General features: G+C 41.1%; 1 long non-coding RNA gene across 1 annotated transcript; it reads right to left on the bottom strand.

Moving 5' to 3' along the window:
- Nucleotides 1-1,836: 1,836 nt before the first annotated feature.
- Nucleotides 1,837-4,481, bottom strand: LOC115056174 (uncharacterized). Its single transcript, XR_003841775.1, has 3 exons — nt 4,424-4,481; nt 3,486-3,527; nt 1,837-2,705 (listed from the first exon to the last, which is right to left on the bottom strand). It is a non-coding gene; the product is annotated as an uncharacterized LOC115056174 (long non-coding RNA).
- Nucleotides 4,482-16,575: the final 12,094 nt, after the last annotated feature.

The following is a 16,575-nucleotide window of genomic DNA, read 5'->3' as shown; positions in this document are numbered from 1 at the left end:
TTTTACTTGCAATCTCTGGACAAGAGAAACAATAATTTAGTGGTTGTTGCGCAGATGAAAATTTGGTGATTGACCGCTTTGCACAGGAGACAAACTTTGGTAAGAGTGTTGTTGTTGTTGTCACAACGTTCTGGTTTTACGCTTCTTCATTTTGTCCTGGTCATATTGGATGCTGAAGTCACTTGGCTTCACCTCCAACAAAGAGCTACTATACTATCCAGCAAAAACAGCTGAGTAGAGTGCTGTGGATTTGAGCCGGTAACAGGCTGAATGATTTCAATGCAGATAAAGGTTGTGTATGTTGGCTGGTTAAAGCAGCCTGTGTAGAAATCCCAGCAGTTACTTGTTGCTAAAGTCAGATGTTGTAGAAACAAACTATTTTTGGTTTTCGTCAACTGTAGGTTACAACAATCTATATTATAGATATGATAGACAACATTCTCCATGTTTTCCTGTTAATCAGTGCTGCTGAAGAACTCATGATGGGTCACCCAGTGTGTATAAATAGCAGAGGATGGTTTCGATCCATCGACCTCTGGGTTATGGGCCCAGCACGCTTCCGCTGTGCCACTCTGCTTGCTGCATTCAGGTTGCAGTCTATTGTGTGCAATTTTTAACCGCCACATCCACTTTCTGTCAAAGTGGATGTGATCATCTGGGAAAGATTTTGTGTTTGTCGAAGCACACTTCAGTAATTATATTGGTATCCTATTGGTACAGGTAAAGTAAGGCATCTGGGCTCGAAGTGACAGAGCTCCCCCAGGATCTCTGCCAGAAAGAGCCCCGATATCTGGAAAAATTTCACATTTATCTTCTTGAGCTGGGTCTGTCCCGTACAGAGGTTCGACTTTCACACAACCGAATATGGCCAGTAACCAGGGTCATGGACAGGCCAACCACTGTCCATGACTTGTTCTTAGAATGCACATTAGAATGTGTTAAACAATGTGTGTGAGTGTTGTTGTGGGTGTGTATCTACTGTAACACACTGACTTTCTAATTGTATAAATGTTATCTTATCATTCTGGACCTTCAAGGACATACACTGTGTAACATGAGCTCAGTGGACAGGTGAAAAAGAGAAACTTACAGATTAAGGATACATGTTGTCTTTAAACAAAGACAATTATAACACTGTCATATATTAATGATGTGCATATTACAGAGATTCTCCAACATCCTCTTTCATGGATCGAAAACAGCTAACCGTTGTTGGCAGGATTCCAACTTGTGTGGGGAAACCCCAATGGAGTTCTAGTCCATCAGCTTAACCACTCGGTGGTTTAAAGTGGAGGCAGAGTATTGGAAATGTAGGTCAAAACAACCTGAGCCTGATACTGACTCAGGTAGCACCTTAGATGCTGAAACCCAGAATTGAACCAGGGACCGTCAGCTCTTCAGTCTAACATGCGCCCAACTGAGCTACTTTGGCTGTTTAAACAGCACCACTTGGATGAAAGGAAAAAGCTTCCTGAGTCCAACAATCAGCAGAGAGGAACAAACTGTCTGCCTGTTTTATTGGATGATGAGCAGCAGCCGTTTGGAACTGTTACTGCAGACAAAGAGCCTCTGGAGCACAGCTGGCATTATAAGGAGCCGAAAGAACAAAACTTTAAGAGTTCTGAGGTCTTAGTGAACAGATTGGTGTGTTTTTGTGGTAATAAAGTGAAAAACCTGGCCAGCAGAGAGCGAGAGAGAGGAAACAGGAAACATCTGCTTTCATCCAGGACTTTTAGAGAGAAAATAACATGTGTATCAATGAGAGAGATGGCTGCTGCTGCTGTGGAATTTGCCCTCCTACAGGCAAATGATAAGGCTGCATGTTGTTTTATCCACACTGGGAGAACAAGCACAAGTTAAAGTAGTAGTAAAGTAGGAAAGTAAACTAAAGTAGTAAAAATGATAGAATGAGTTAAAGAGGATTTTTCCACTCTCCACTCCAGCTGTGAACATTCTTTCCAATACACACCCATCATAAAGTCAGAAACAGCAGAAATGAGCACGAGGTTTTAACTGTTTGATTTCAGAAAGTGGACAAGTTTAATAGTTGAAGATTTTGTGAACATTTTAAATTTTGAATGGAGTCTCTAGGTGAACGTATGTGGAAGTAGATCAAAGATGAAAAAGTATGAAGAGCCTTTGAAGATTTGCTCCGTTCATTAAAAATGCTTATAAAAAAAAGGATAAAAAAAGTTAAATATCAAAGCTCAAAGCATTAATGATTTGAAACACAGCAAAAAAACATATTTAATCATATTAATAAAGATTTGAAGGAGGAATGAAAATAAAAGTGAGAAGTGGAAGGCAGCCTGCTGTTGATCTGACTGAACAATAACTAGCTCTGTGTTGGACCTTTATTTCTCCTTTTAAAAAAGCTCCCAACAGTAAACACAAACACATTTTAAATTTAAAAATGTCAGAAAATAAATCCCAGAGCCCAAAGTACTGTGGGATCTGGTGGAGACGTCTGTTCTTAACTACTTAAGAAAAGAGACTTTACAGCAAAACTTTGCATGTTAATATTTCCATCCATCCTCAGAGACTTTGTGTCTTTGGCTTCATTTTAATGAGAGCTCTCTGGAAACACAGATCAGTCTGGAGCATCAGGAAAGATGTTTGACCTCTCACCTTGTCCAGCTTTTTGTCCTCTGACACATCCATTGTTATCTCTGCTGTATTTGGACTCTGTTTGACATCAGAATCACCTGGTGGGAGGAGAAGACACAGCAGAGGGCAGAAATCAGTGTTTGCTCGCATCCTCTGACTCAGATCTGATGATAGAGGAAATTGTGGAATCCTGCAGCAGCAGCTCAAAACCTCCTGTCATCACTTTTCTATCAGATGATCCTGGTTTTCTATTGGCTGTGTACCAATCTGAGTAGGCGGTTCCAAAAATCTGCTGACTGGACTCAGTCTGTAGAATTTAAAGTCTGTAGCTGTCTTTATTCAGTAAACGTCACCAGCTGCAGCCACCTGTTGTATTTATAGACTGACTGATAAAGAGCTGATGTGCTGTAGAAAGTGAAATTAAAATCAATCTGGGATTAGCTCTGTGTGGATGAGCAGATAAAATAATTCTATAGAACTAAATGATCCAAAAATAACCTAAATACAATAATCACAATCTTTACTTAAAGGAACCATGTTCATCTGTTATATATTACATGAAGTTAAAAACCTCCACACATTTAATAATAATGTTAAATAATATGGTATTGTGAATTTTAGTTGCAGTTTGCCTGAAACCTTTAATGTACCGTAATTTCTGGATTATAAACCACTACTTTTTTCACACGCTTTGAACCCTGCATCTTAAACAAAGATGTGGCTAATTTATGGATTTTAAAGGGTAACAAGCTTCATGTCGCCAATACATTTAGCGTCACATAAGACCAATGACATTAACAAAATGTAAGATATAAAGATCTTGATGAAGAGAACACAGTGGGTTTTTTCTGAACAAGACTCAGAGGTTCAGTACTCACAGGTTTTCTCTCTCTGTCTCTTTTATCACTCTGTCTTTGAATCTATAGAGACAAAACAACCACAACCATGAGTGGAGCATACTGACGAACATACTGTGAGAGTAAGTTTATTAAAAACAGATAGTGATGATCCAACATCAGTCTAAGCAGATAAATATTAACTGATGCTTTATCATTTCTCTAATCACACACTTTCTTTCCAGAGAATGTGATTTCACTGAATATTATCAAGCGTGAGTTGTCTCTTCTCACAATAGCATGGTGCCCTGCGATTCACTTTAATATTACTAGTTATTAACATCCTGGTCACTAACATTTGAGAACTGATGGAAGCCAGTTCTGGAGCAGGTTGGTTTTAAGGGTGGTATCAAAACATTTTAACAAGCTGCCTCTGAACCTGTCAGATCCCTGGAACAGTATTTTTGTGTGTTGCTGTACTGATACTGAACCTGCCTCACATCCTTTAAATTTTACACTTCAGTGTAGAGTCATCAAACCTCGACCCTTCTTTTTCTATAGATTCACCAAGAAAAAGACAAAGATTAGCTGACTTACATTCATTTGACTTTGGTTGGTTCCTGGTTACAAATGTCTGATTGGTTGACTTACTGTTTGCTTTCATGAAAACACTGAAGGCTTTTTTTAAAACCAGACCTGACTAAATCAGAATAGAAAATATATTTGCTCATGTCAGTGTGGAAAAATGTTTCCTGTCATTCAAATACTGAAGGATTTTTCTCCTTTTCTTCATCTTTTAAATCTGTAGTTCAACATTTCTCTGCCACAGTGACTGGACTAAACCAAAGAAGGATAAAAGACATCAGCATGAAGATCCTCAGTGAGGATCAGGATAATATCAGCCTGATGTCTGCAGGTCAGAGTCACCACAACTGTAACATCATATTAATCTGAGAGCAGAAATAAAACATGAGTCTGACCTCAGAGTCTCCAGTCTGCAGTGAGGACTCTTCAGAAAACCACACAGATCCTTCAGTCCTGAATCCTTCAGGTCATTGTTGTGACTCAGGTCCAGTTCTCTGAGATGGGAGGGGTTGGACTTCAGAGCTGAGACCAGAGAAGAACAGCTGATCTCTGACAAACTGCAGCCCATCAACCTGAGTAAAGAATAAAAGATGTGACTTTAGGAGACAAAGTTCCTGCTTTAAAGCGTTCAATGTTTCATCATCTGTTCAGATCTGAAGGTTTAGAAAGTAGAAGTTTAGAAAATGAAAGTCAAACAGCTGAACCAACAGGAAGCAGCTTCACAACAGTCAAATACAAACAGTGACAAGATTTAATGAGAAAATGAAACAACACTGTAAAGAACCTGAACTGACTCAAACTGTCAACATTGTGATTTGAACACATCAGAAATAACCAAACAGCAGAGTCAGCCAAACTTTATTTCTATCTCTGATTCTGCCACATATGAACTCCTGTATAACAATCTGAGCTCTGGCAGGTAAGTCCACTCTAAAACCAGTCAAACAGTCTACAAACAAGCTGCAGAAGTTCTACACAGAAAACCAAACTCATGATTAATAATGATATGTCAAGAAACATGAACAGTTAAATGTGGAAATCATACTTAAATATGCAGAATCTATTCTGATCTATATCATCTTTAATGGGGATGGTGAAAACAAAAAGATTAATGGTGAACCAAGATAGAGAGCCTGTCCTTGTGCATGGATGATATTACCACGTTACAGCGTGAGGTTAAACATCTCCAGACACGAGCAGACTTATTACAAAACAAATGTGAGGACTTGGAAGCGAAGCCAAGAAGGAACAACGTCAGAATTGTTGGAGTACAGGAGAGCCAGAGCAGCTTTGCCACCGCTGTTTCAGTGGTTCAGCAGAAGGCATTTGACCTCGAGGAGATAGATCTGGATAGATTGGATCCCTCACTACAACCAGCACCAGGACGGGGAGACCAGCTGCACTTAATGTGGCTTGCCTACATTACTTCCAGGACTGTGCCAACATCCTTTGCCAGGCCAGGACGAAGCAACAGATCAAGGTGGACGGGGCGACCATCTCTGTCTACCCAGACTACACTACATGGGTGGCCAGAGCCTGAGCAGGTTTCAATGCAGTGAGGCCACAACTCCGAGGACTCCAAGCATGGCATCCTCTAACAGGCTCACCTCAGAATCACCCACAACAACCAGGAGCAGCATTTCTCCACACCAGAAGAAGTGCAGGCTGACATTACAAAGACACTGTGACCTCACTGTGGGCACCCAGGGGGCTGCCACCACTTCAGTCATGACAGAAAGGGAGAGTGGATAACCCTAATCTGATCCTGAACACCATGGTAATGGGTGTGGACCCCAATTTGCCGTGAGCAGCATGGCCATTAGGAAAAGCTCAGAATCTCCTCCAAAGCTCAGTTGGCAGTCAGAGTTGCAGAAATAGTAATCAAAGGAAAATCCTATGTATGTCCTGTCAGTTGGCTGGTGGCTCTCCTGGAGATCAAGGATGATGATCCTGAAGCTCCTCAGATACCATAAGGATTTTCATTCAAGTCAATATGTTCCACATATTGATGGACGGCTGTGTAAAATCCCACTAACACCTCTCTGACGTTCCTCTACCTGCCACTTCCTCTCCTGTGTAGCCGGAGCATAAAAGGGGAAAAGGTCATACAGCTCACCCGACACACCCTGAACAGAGCTGGCTGTGGTGTGAATGTGGTGTTTTCACCTCTCCAGTGCTTGAGCTGTGTTTCTGATATGCGAGTTCCTTTGATTTAAATGCATAGCCTTGATGTATTTATTCTAACGGTTACCTTTCATTAGTGGTTCAGTTATTTATCCATGTATTTCTTTATTTAAGGGTTTTTTACTTTAACTGTTTGTAATCCAACAAAAGTCATATACATTGACTTTTGTTGGATTATTAATTTCGCAGTTTACCATTTGATTTTGAGTGTAATATCTTATACCCTATAAACCAGCTCTCCCCATCAGAATAAATATATGGACTGGAGCTCCTGCCTGTGCTCATTTGTCCTAACAGACAAACCCTGCCGGGAGAACCATCATCTTACCGTGGTGGGGAGGATTGTGTGCCCCTGTGAATCCTGGGGGCTGTGTTGTCTGGGCCCAAGTACCCCTGGTAGGGTCTGTCAGGGCAAAACTAGGCCCAGGCGAGGGGCCAGACAAAGAGTGGTTCAAAAGATCCCATGAAAAAACGAGGGAAGAAAAGAGAGACCCTGCCCAAAGGAAGCCCGGGACCCCCTTCTGGAGCCAGGCCTGGTGGTCGGGCACGCCACAGAGCCTGGCCGGACATAGCCTGAAAAAGCAACGTGGCACTTTCTTCACCCTGTAGGCCCACCAACTGCAGGGATAACTGATGGGGTTGGGTGGGCTGCAAGTTTGGTGGCAGTGAAGGCAGGCGGCCTCGACGACCTAGACTTGGGAAGCAGAGGCCGGCTCTGGAAACATGGAATGTCACCTCGCTGGGGGGAAGGAGCCAGAGTTTGTGCGGGAGATGGAGAGTTACCAGTTGGATCTGGTGGAGCTTACTTCTACGCACAGCCTTGGTTCTGGATCCCTACTCCTGGAAAGGGGTTGGACTCTATTCTTATCTGGAGTTGCTCATGGGGTGAGGGGCTGGGCAGGTGTGGGGATACTCACAAGCCCCCGGCTCTGCATCAATTCGTTGGAGTTTTCCCCTGGTGGACGAGAGGGTCGCCTCCCTACGCCTCAGGGTTGTGGGTGGGGGACTCTGACTGTTGACTGTGTGTACGCACCAAACAGCAGTTCAGAGTATTCAGCCTTCTTTGAGACCTTGAATCGGGTCCTCTATGGGACTGAGTATACCTATGCAGTCTACATGTGTTTTGTGGACTCGGAGAAGGTGTACGACCGGGTTCCCCGGGATATGTTGGAATGTGGGAGGTGCTGTGGGAGTATGGGGTGAGGGGGTCTCTGAGGGCCATCCAATCTCTATATTCCCAAAGCGAGAGTTGTGTCCGAGTTCTCTGCAATAATTCAGACTTGTTTCAGGTGGGGGTTGGCTTTCACCAGGGGTGCGCTTTGTCATCAATCCTGTCGCCAATCCACCAGGCCGAGGACCAGGTGGGGAGATTATATCTCCATACTGGCCTGGGAGTGCTTTAGGATCCGCCAGTCAGAGCTGGCCAATGTTGCCGGGGAAAAGGAAGTTTGGGTTCGTCTGCTAGAGCTGCTACCTCTGAAGATGGCCAGCACCGGGTAAGCAGATGAAGATGATGATAATGATGAGACAAACTGTTGTTGATAAGACTCCTGAACCCCATCCATCCACCCCAAACAGTAATATTCTACAATCTATTTGTGTATGTTTATATGCATATATATGAGTTTATGTTGTTATAACAGCCACAGTATGATTAAATGCATGTATGAAATAATATTTAAATAAATGAATGACTTGAACCACAGACTAAAATCTGAACATTAATATACAAATACTCATGATTATATGATTCCCCCTTTCAAAAAAACAAGAGTGATTGATGAACTGTGCGCAGTTCGAATGTATTTTTCAAATGAATAAAAATAAGTTTTCCAAAGTTACTTTCAAACCATTTAACAGTTTAAATGTTAAAACCTGAAGAGGATTTTCCCTCAAAAATATAAAGCTGTCTGCAGGTCAGAGTCACCACAACTTTAACATCATATTAATCTGAGAGCAGAAATAAAACATCAGTCTGACCTGAGAGTCTCCAGTCTGCAGTGAAGACTCTCCAGAAAACCACACAGATCCTTCAGTCCTGAATCCTTCAGGTTGTTCCAACTCAGGTCCAGTTCTGTGAGATGGGAGGGGTTGGACTTCAGAGCTGAGACCAGAGAAGAACAGCTGATCTCTGACAACCTGGAGCCCTCCAGCCTGAGTAAAGAATAAAAGATGTGACTTTAGGAGACAAAGTTCCTGCTTGAAAGCGTTCAGTGTTTCATCATCTGTTCAGAGCTGAAGGTTTAGAAAGTAGAAGTTTAGAAAATGAAATTCAAACAGCTGAACCAACAGGAAGCAGCTTCACAACAGTCAAATACAAACAGTGACAAGATTTAATGAGAAAATGAAACAACACTGTAAAGAACCTGAACTGACTCAAACTGTCAACATTGTGACTTTAACACATCAGAAATAACCAAACAGCAGAGTCAGCCAAACTTTGTTTCTATCTCTGATTCTGCCACATGTGAACATGTGAAGGTAAGTCCACTCTAAAACCAGTCAAACAGTCTACAAACAAGCTGCAGAAGTTCTACACAGAAAACCAAACTCGTGATTAATAATGATATGTCAAGAAACATGAACAGTTAAATGTGGAAATCATACTTAAATATGCAGAATCTATTCTGATCTATATCATCTTTAATGGATTATAGGGATGGTGAAAAAGATTAATGGTGAACCAAGATGAAAGAAGAGTTGTGCATTTTAGGCCAAAATCCAGTGTGAGAAGTTGAGTTGTTGTTAATCTTGGGACAGTACTGCTGTCCTACACTGATCAGTATAAATGTCCTGACGTTGGACCAACACATGACATTTAACCCAGCTGTCAGTGTTTTAGCTCAGTCTGCAGGTAGAGCCCTGAACAAGTCTGAACACTGTGCTCATCTGGGAGTTCATACTTTCACTCTGTTCTGTAATGTGTGTGTGTGTGTGTGTGTGTGTCAGATGATGCTTCTGCTGTCTGGGGATTCTGTGAATATTCTCTTTGTAATACTCAGCATCATAGAGCTATTGGTTATCTTACAGCAGTACACAAATGGACCTCAGTGTTGGCTCTTCATGGTGATTTGGGTTGGGAGCCCTCGAGTATCAGACATAAGAGACAAATGCTCCAGCTGTGGAACAGATCTGTGAAGCTGCCTGATCATAGAAATACTAAAAAGATATTTCATTCTGACACTTTGCATCACCATCCCTGGGCCAGTGAGCTGAAATTAATATTCTATATTTGTGATGTATGTGATATTTTAATTCATAAATGATGTTGTGATATTACAGATATTATAAACAAACTGTTCCTAAAGCAGAGAGATAAACGGTCTCTGGATGTTTGGAGGAAGCCAAAATGAAGAACCTACTGTCTTAATAAGAACACTTACAGTGTGGAAGCTTACATTAAGAATAACTGAACTAAAAGACAAAGATCATTATGGACAGTTGTGTTCAGGAATTAGTTATCACCATTAGTCCCAGAAACAGGGAGCTTTAATGCCACACCTGAGGAAGATCCACTATGCAAACTGGATGAAGTAGAAAGATCCATTTTTTGTTTTGTTGTTCTGTGTACGAGCACCTCAGAGGTGTTGTTGTTGGTAAAATTGTTTATTTTTATGTTGATTTCTCTGATTTGGATGATTCTGAGAAACATGAGTTCCTTTTTTAGCAGAGACACTCATGTGGTAGCTGATTTTATTTCCAAGGCTGAGGAAACACAACTAAATCTTTGATTTGGTTATTTTTTGTGTTTAAAATATTATTTAACATTATTACCTGAAAAAAGGATAATAATGTATCTGTGTATGTTTATTTGCAGATATGAGAGTTTATGTTATTACAGCAGCCACTGTATGATTAAAAATATGTATTATAAACCCATGTGGGTTGGGCCTATTTATGAAATGTAATGGTAATTTCAGTTCCTGACATTTGATCTACTTGGGATACCCCACTTCCCTTTTCCCTCACCAGGATGTCAGATCCTTTTGGGCAGACCAGAGGGTGTGAAAACACACCTTTGGGTTGGGGGCGTTCCTCAAGTACAAATGTTTAGCTCTCCCCATGCTTGGGGTCTTTCTTCATTTTTACAGCTCGTGTGACGATTGACCTTTTCTTTGCAAAGAAAATAAAAACGTGGTGGCTGGCAAAGTGTGACTAGTGAGGACTACTCAGACCGATGGGTTGAACTGATGACGCCCCTGAGATAAGAGGCCAAACATCTTCTTAGACAAACCTAAGCGTTTCTTTCCATTCGACAGACAAATAAATAAATAAATGAAATGATTCACAGATTCAAATGTGAATATTAACATATAACATATAAATAACATATAAATATTCGTTAATATATGATGTCCCCCTAAAAATCAGTTTTCAAAAATGGCTTTCAAACATTAAACAGTTTAAATGTTAAAAACCTGAAGAAGACTTTCCCTCATAAATATAAACCTGTCTGCAGGTCAGAGTCACCACAACTGTAACATCATATTAATCTGAGAGCAGAAATAAAACATGAGTCTGACCTCAGAGTCTCCAGTCTACAGTGAGGACTCTCCAGAAAACCACACAGATCCTTCAGTCCTGAATCCTGCAGGTGGTTCCAACTCAGGTCCAGTTCTCTGAGATGGGAGGGGTTGGACTTCAGAGCTGAGACCAGAGAAGAACAGCTGATCTCTGACAAACTGCAGTTCTTCAACCTGAGGAAAGAATAAAATATGTCAAGAGATGTGATCTTTAATGGATTATAGGGATGGGTAAAAAAAAAAAAAAATACTGATTCTAACCGATCTTCATTTGATTGATCTGATATTAATCCATAGAATCCTGAGATTGATATTTAACATAGTTGGGAGATCCGTAAGGTGGACACAGCAAATGCGTTTCCTGCAGCAGAGAGAGGAGGGCAACGGGGCAACTGCTCCCCCAGCAGACCAGCCCTTAGAGCCAATCCTTATCTTAGTGTGGAACCAAACCACTGCAGCTGATTGGACTAAAGCTTTGCTACACAATCACAGCAAAATGGATGTTTTCCTGAGGTGGTGATGTTTACATTAGGTATGTTTGATTTAAACATTCAGATTTCCCTCCACTCCACCCGCCAACGCAGATATTCCCACACAGATATTTAAGGTCTTTGGGTCAGGCCATGAATCAGCAACATTATTACTCTGTGTTACTTCGTAGCTCAGATAGTCTGACCCTGAACACATCATTTACAGGTGGAGAGTGGAACCTGATATTTAGAAACTTGTCCAGAGATCTTAGAACAAGGATTATCCAATTTAAAATCTGAAACACAATTTACTGGACACCGTTTAAATTAAATCAAATAAATTTTTATTTGGATGGCACCTTTCATACATAAAAGCAACACAAAGTGCCTCATATAGGCTAAAATCAACAAGAGGAAAAAAAGACCTCAACCCGAACCCACCGCAACAAATAGAGACAGAGACACACACACACACACACACACACACACACGCACGCACGCACAAGTTCAAACCCGCATGCAGTAGCTGTCATTAGAGAGACATGGTCAGGTACCAAGACTTTAGGTGAGAAGAAAGCCACCTTTGGGGGCCAACCACCTTGAGAGGGCTCCAGGCCCACAGCTAGGGAGAGCAGCCACAGAGACAACCCCAACCCAGGCAGACAGGAGGCCCCACAACAAGGTATGGAGATATCCACAGGACAGAACCTTCATCGTGAGGCCCCCGTGAGGAAACACTGAGGATAAAAACTAATGAACTAAAACTACTAAAACAGTAAGACAGTAAGATATAAGGTACAAAATAAACAAAGTACAGGCATAAAAACTGAATTAAAGCATGCAGCTAAAATCATATAAAATGAAGATTAAATATGAGAAGAAGCCTGCAAATTCCCCTGCTCTCACCTGTCAGGCAGTCAGGGGTTCACCACCAAATGGACCCAAAGGACCGTGATGTCATTTCACCTGCGTGCTGCCCGGTTTCCAGTATCCGCCAGCAAGAGAGGTTGTAGAGTTTGTAATGTTGTACATATTGTTGGTGATTCCTAAGTTGTGCGTGTTTGAAACTCTCAGTGTTACCCTTATCACTACAGGTTGTTAATTACGTTACTTTCCTGTTGGTCGGATGATTGTTACGATTCCTTTATATATTTCCTGTTGTTGTCGTTTTTGTCATAAGCTTACTTCTATCTTTGAATAATTGTACGTGCAGTGTGTCCTATGTTCTGAATACAATTTCAAGTCGGTTTACTGTTAATGGGTGATGTGTTTAATTTCACTTGTTGGGTAGCAGTTCATGCAGACACCAGCTGCCACTTTCATCACGTCGCAAAAATTAGTTTTTCCTATTATCTAAGGCAATAAAACCTTAGTTTGCTAAATTACATCTGGCTTTTTGTGTTGCGTCCTCCTTTCCCTAGGTCGGGGTCGTAACATAAGTGGGGGCTTGTCCGGGATCATAATCCGTTAAAGGATTCCCGGAGCCAAAACAATAAGGTTAAAGTCTGCTAGCGGTAGGAGCTCTGCAGGGACACATGAACTTCCCGTTTTGAGTTCCTGGTGTACCATTGTATAGTTAGGAAAAAAATGTATACATCATGTCAAACTCTTGTGTGTTGGGTTTTGTCTGTTTTTCCCTCAGTGTTTTTTGCTTTGTATTTGTTTTTATAACTAGTACTGTCTGCCAACTGACTCTAAGTGTCCCTCTTTAGATGAAATACAGAATCCCGACATTCTTTTGTCTATTTAAAGAGAGTTGTAATCAAGTCAACACTGAATAAGTTGTTGTCGTGGCATGAAAACTAACAAATTTTAATAACCAAAAAAAAAAAAAAAAAACAACAAAAAAAACAACAAAACAAAAAACAAATTAGGTCTTGTAGAGGAATGACAAAGTCCAGAGGCCTTGTCTCTGTTCATGCGTCAATATGTGAGTCAGGTCACCAGGACCTGCTGTGGCACCTAACAACTCAAAACAATCACTTGTTTGGAGCCACCTTATTTCCACTGATGCAGTGTGTTGCTCATGTCATCTTAAAGAAAAAGTACATTCATGTAACTGCTTTGGGGTCAGTGGTTAATGTAAAAATTATTATTCTAATAATGGACCAGGTGGGAGGGTTCCTTGGAAAATGAAAGCGTTAGTTCTGACAATCTGTTTGATATTCAAACTAAATTGGCATTTTGACTGAAATATCCCAAACTCAACCAACAGAGCCATGTTACATGTGGATGATGTCATTCTGCTGGCTAAGAAAGAAAAATGTTCACATTATGCTGAAAATTGTTCCAAAACGGTGCTGGAAGTGGAGACTAATGGAGAACCAAGACAAAACACAAGTGGAGCATTTTAGGCCAAAATCAAGTGTGAGAAGTTGAGTTGTTGTTAATCTTGGGACAGTACTGCTGTCCTACACTGATCAGTATAAATGTTCTGACGTTGGACCAACACATGACATTTAACCCAGCTGTCAGTGTTTTAGCTCAGTCTGCAGGTAGAGCCCTGAACAAGTCTGAACACTGTGCTCATCTGGGAGTTCATACTTTCACTCTGTTCTATAATGTGTGTGTGACTGTGTGTGTGTGTGTGTGTGTGTGTGTGTGTGTGTGTGTGTGTGTGTGTGTGTGTCAGATGATGCTTCTGCTGTCTGGGGATTCTGTGAATATTCTCTTTGTAATACTCAGCATCATAGAGCTATTGGTTATCTTACAGCAGTACACAAATGGACCTCAGTGTTGGCTCTTCATGGTGATTTGGGTTGGGATCCCTCGAGTATCAGACATAAGAGACAAATGCTCCAGCTGTGGAACAGATCTGTGAAGCTGCCTGATCATAGAATTACTAAAAAGATATTTCATTCTGACACTTTGCATCACCATCACTGGGCCAGTGAGCTGAAATTAATATTATATACGAGTGATTTATGAATTCTTTCTTCATTTGTCCTGCTCGTGTGATGATTGACCTTTTCTTTGCAAAGTCTCTATTTCATTCTTCACCAGCAACAGAGAATTTCCACAACAGAAATGACACACAAATGTGTCTACAGTAGCGGACTAACAATGGTCAGTGGAACTCCTCTAATGGGCTGTTGTCACAAGGAGCTTTGTGAACACTCCTACAGAGGTTAAATACCTGGGTCCAACTCCACTGTCTGTCAGACTAGTGAGGACTGATGAACTGATGAAGCCCCTGAGATAAGAGGCCAAACATCTTCTTAGACAAACCTAAGTGCAGTTGCTTTCAATTCAACACGCAAATAAATAAATAAATGAAAAAAACTACAATCTGCATATTAACATACAAATATTCATTAATATATGATGTCCCCTTTCAAAAATACAAGATTGATTGATAAACTGCTTGCAATTAAAATGTAATTTTCAAATTAATAGAAATCTGTTTTTCCAAAGTTACTTTCAAACCATTTTACAGTTTAAATGTTAAAACCTGAAGAGGATTTTCCCTCATAAATATAAACCTGTCTGCAGGTCAGAGTCACCACAACTGTAACATCATATTAATCTGAGAGCAGAAATAAAACATGAGTCTGACCTCAGAGTCTCCAGTCTACAGTGAGGACTCTTCAGAAAACCACACAGATCCTTCAGTCCTGTATCCTGCAGGTCGTTCTGACTCAGGTTCATTTCTCTGAGATGGGAGCGGTTGGACTTCAGAGCTGAGACCAGAGAAGAACAGCTGATCTCTGACAAACTGGAGTTGTCAAATCTGAATAAGGAAGAAAAGATGCAGATAAAATCATTGATAATCAGTCAGAAATGTTCAGAAGACTTTAAAACTAAGTGCCACCACATTCTGTCTGGATGTTGGAAGTGTTTCTTTAGTGTCATTGTCATTTCAGCCACTGGAGGCTGAAGTTCAGCAGCTCCTCACTCTAAAACAAAGTGATTCCCTCAGCTGACCTGCGGCTGCAGTGGAATACAGGACATACTTGTGTAGGAATACAGCAGATGGCTGCTTCATAAATATGTGGCAGCAAAGGAAAGTTCTGCTTTGATGTGAAGATGAAGCTGTAAAATCTTCTAAATGAAGAACATTTCAACATGTGTGGGACTGTTTGTTTTCAAAGTGTGTAGAACAGCTTTTTGATGTTGACTCCGTCCACAGCAGCTCATCACTCAGCTTCTGTACCGCTGCTCTGAACTCCATCTAACAGTAACACACTGACTGAGTATGACCACACCACAAAGAAACACAACTATCACTGTGCTGCACATGAACTGTGCTCAGTGCAGGGAAACCTGTGGTGGAGCTCCAATCCTTTGGAAATAACAGCTTTCAGAGCACAGGGGGGCCACGGCCACGTGTCTGAAAGCCCCATGAGGGCTGGAGTCTCAACAACACAACTGACTCTGGTCCTCAGCTCCACACCCTCCAAGTCTGAAGACATTTATTAGGACATTAGATTCAGCGGTGGATTAAAGATCTACCACAGTGGACTGACCTCAGAGTCTCCAGTCTACAGTCTGGACTCTCCACAAGATCACACAGCTCCTTCACATCTGGATCCTGCAGGAGGTTTCCTCTCAGGTCCAGTTCTCTGAGATGGGAGGGGTTGGACTTCAGAGCTGAGGCCAGAGAAGAACAGCTGATCTCTGACAACCAACAGCATCTCAACCTGAAAAAGAACAAATCATGGAGATCAGATGACTGATAATCAGTCAGAAATGGCCTGATCCAGAAATTCTCCACCTTTTTACACTCATAACCCACTTTAACATCTCAAATGTTGCTGGGTCACATCAGACTTTGTTCCAACACAAAGACCAAGACCAAGACTCTCAAGATCCAGTCCTGATTAAGAACTAAGATCTCCCTTGGTCCTTGTTTCTGTCTGGAGACCAAACATGTGAAACCAACTGTTTGGTTCTTGTAAGGGTAAATTAAAAATTTGGAAAGAATTACAACTTTTATTCTAATTATAATTAGAATTATTATTATCTTTATCAGTGTCAGAACAAATTGAAACATGAAACAAATATATAAAATGTTGTTCAAACATGAATAAATTCAAGTTCTATCTGAAGACAAATTCTGGATTAAACATAAAAGAACGATAACTGAACTAACCTCATAGTCTTCAGTCTGCAGTGAGGACTCTCCAGAAAACCACACAGATCCTTCAGTCCTGAATCCTGCAGGTCATTGTTGTGACTCAGGTCCAGTTCTCTGAGATGGGAGGGGTTGGACTTCAGAGCTGAGACCAGAGAAGAACAGCTGATCTCTGACAAACTGCAGTCCTTCAACCTGAGTGAAGAATAAAAGATTAAGATCAAATCATTGATAATGTCCTCATCAATGATCTTTGTGTTATTGTGGGTCATCATCATTTCTCAACAAACATCACC

Source organism: Echeneis naucrates, chromosome 2 (genome assembly GCF_900963305.1).
Source record: "Echeneis naucrates chromosome 2, fEcheNa1.1, whole genome shotgun sequence".
Taxonomy (NCBI): Eukaryota; Metazoa; Chordata; class Actinopteri; order Carangiformes; family Echeneidae; genus Echeneis; species Echeneis naucrates.
The sequence above is the reverse complement of the archived record's forward strand: the minus strand, read 5'-3'. Positions and strand labels throughout refer to the sequence as shown.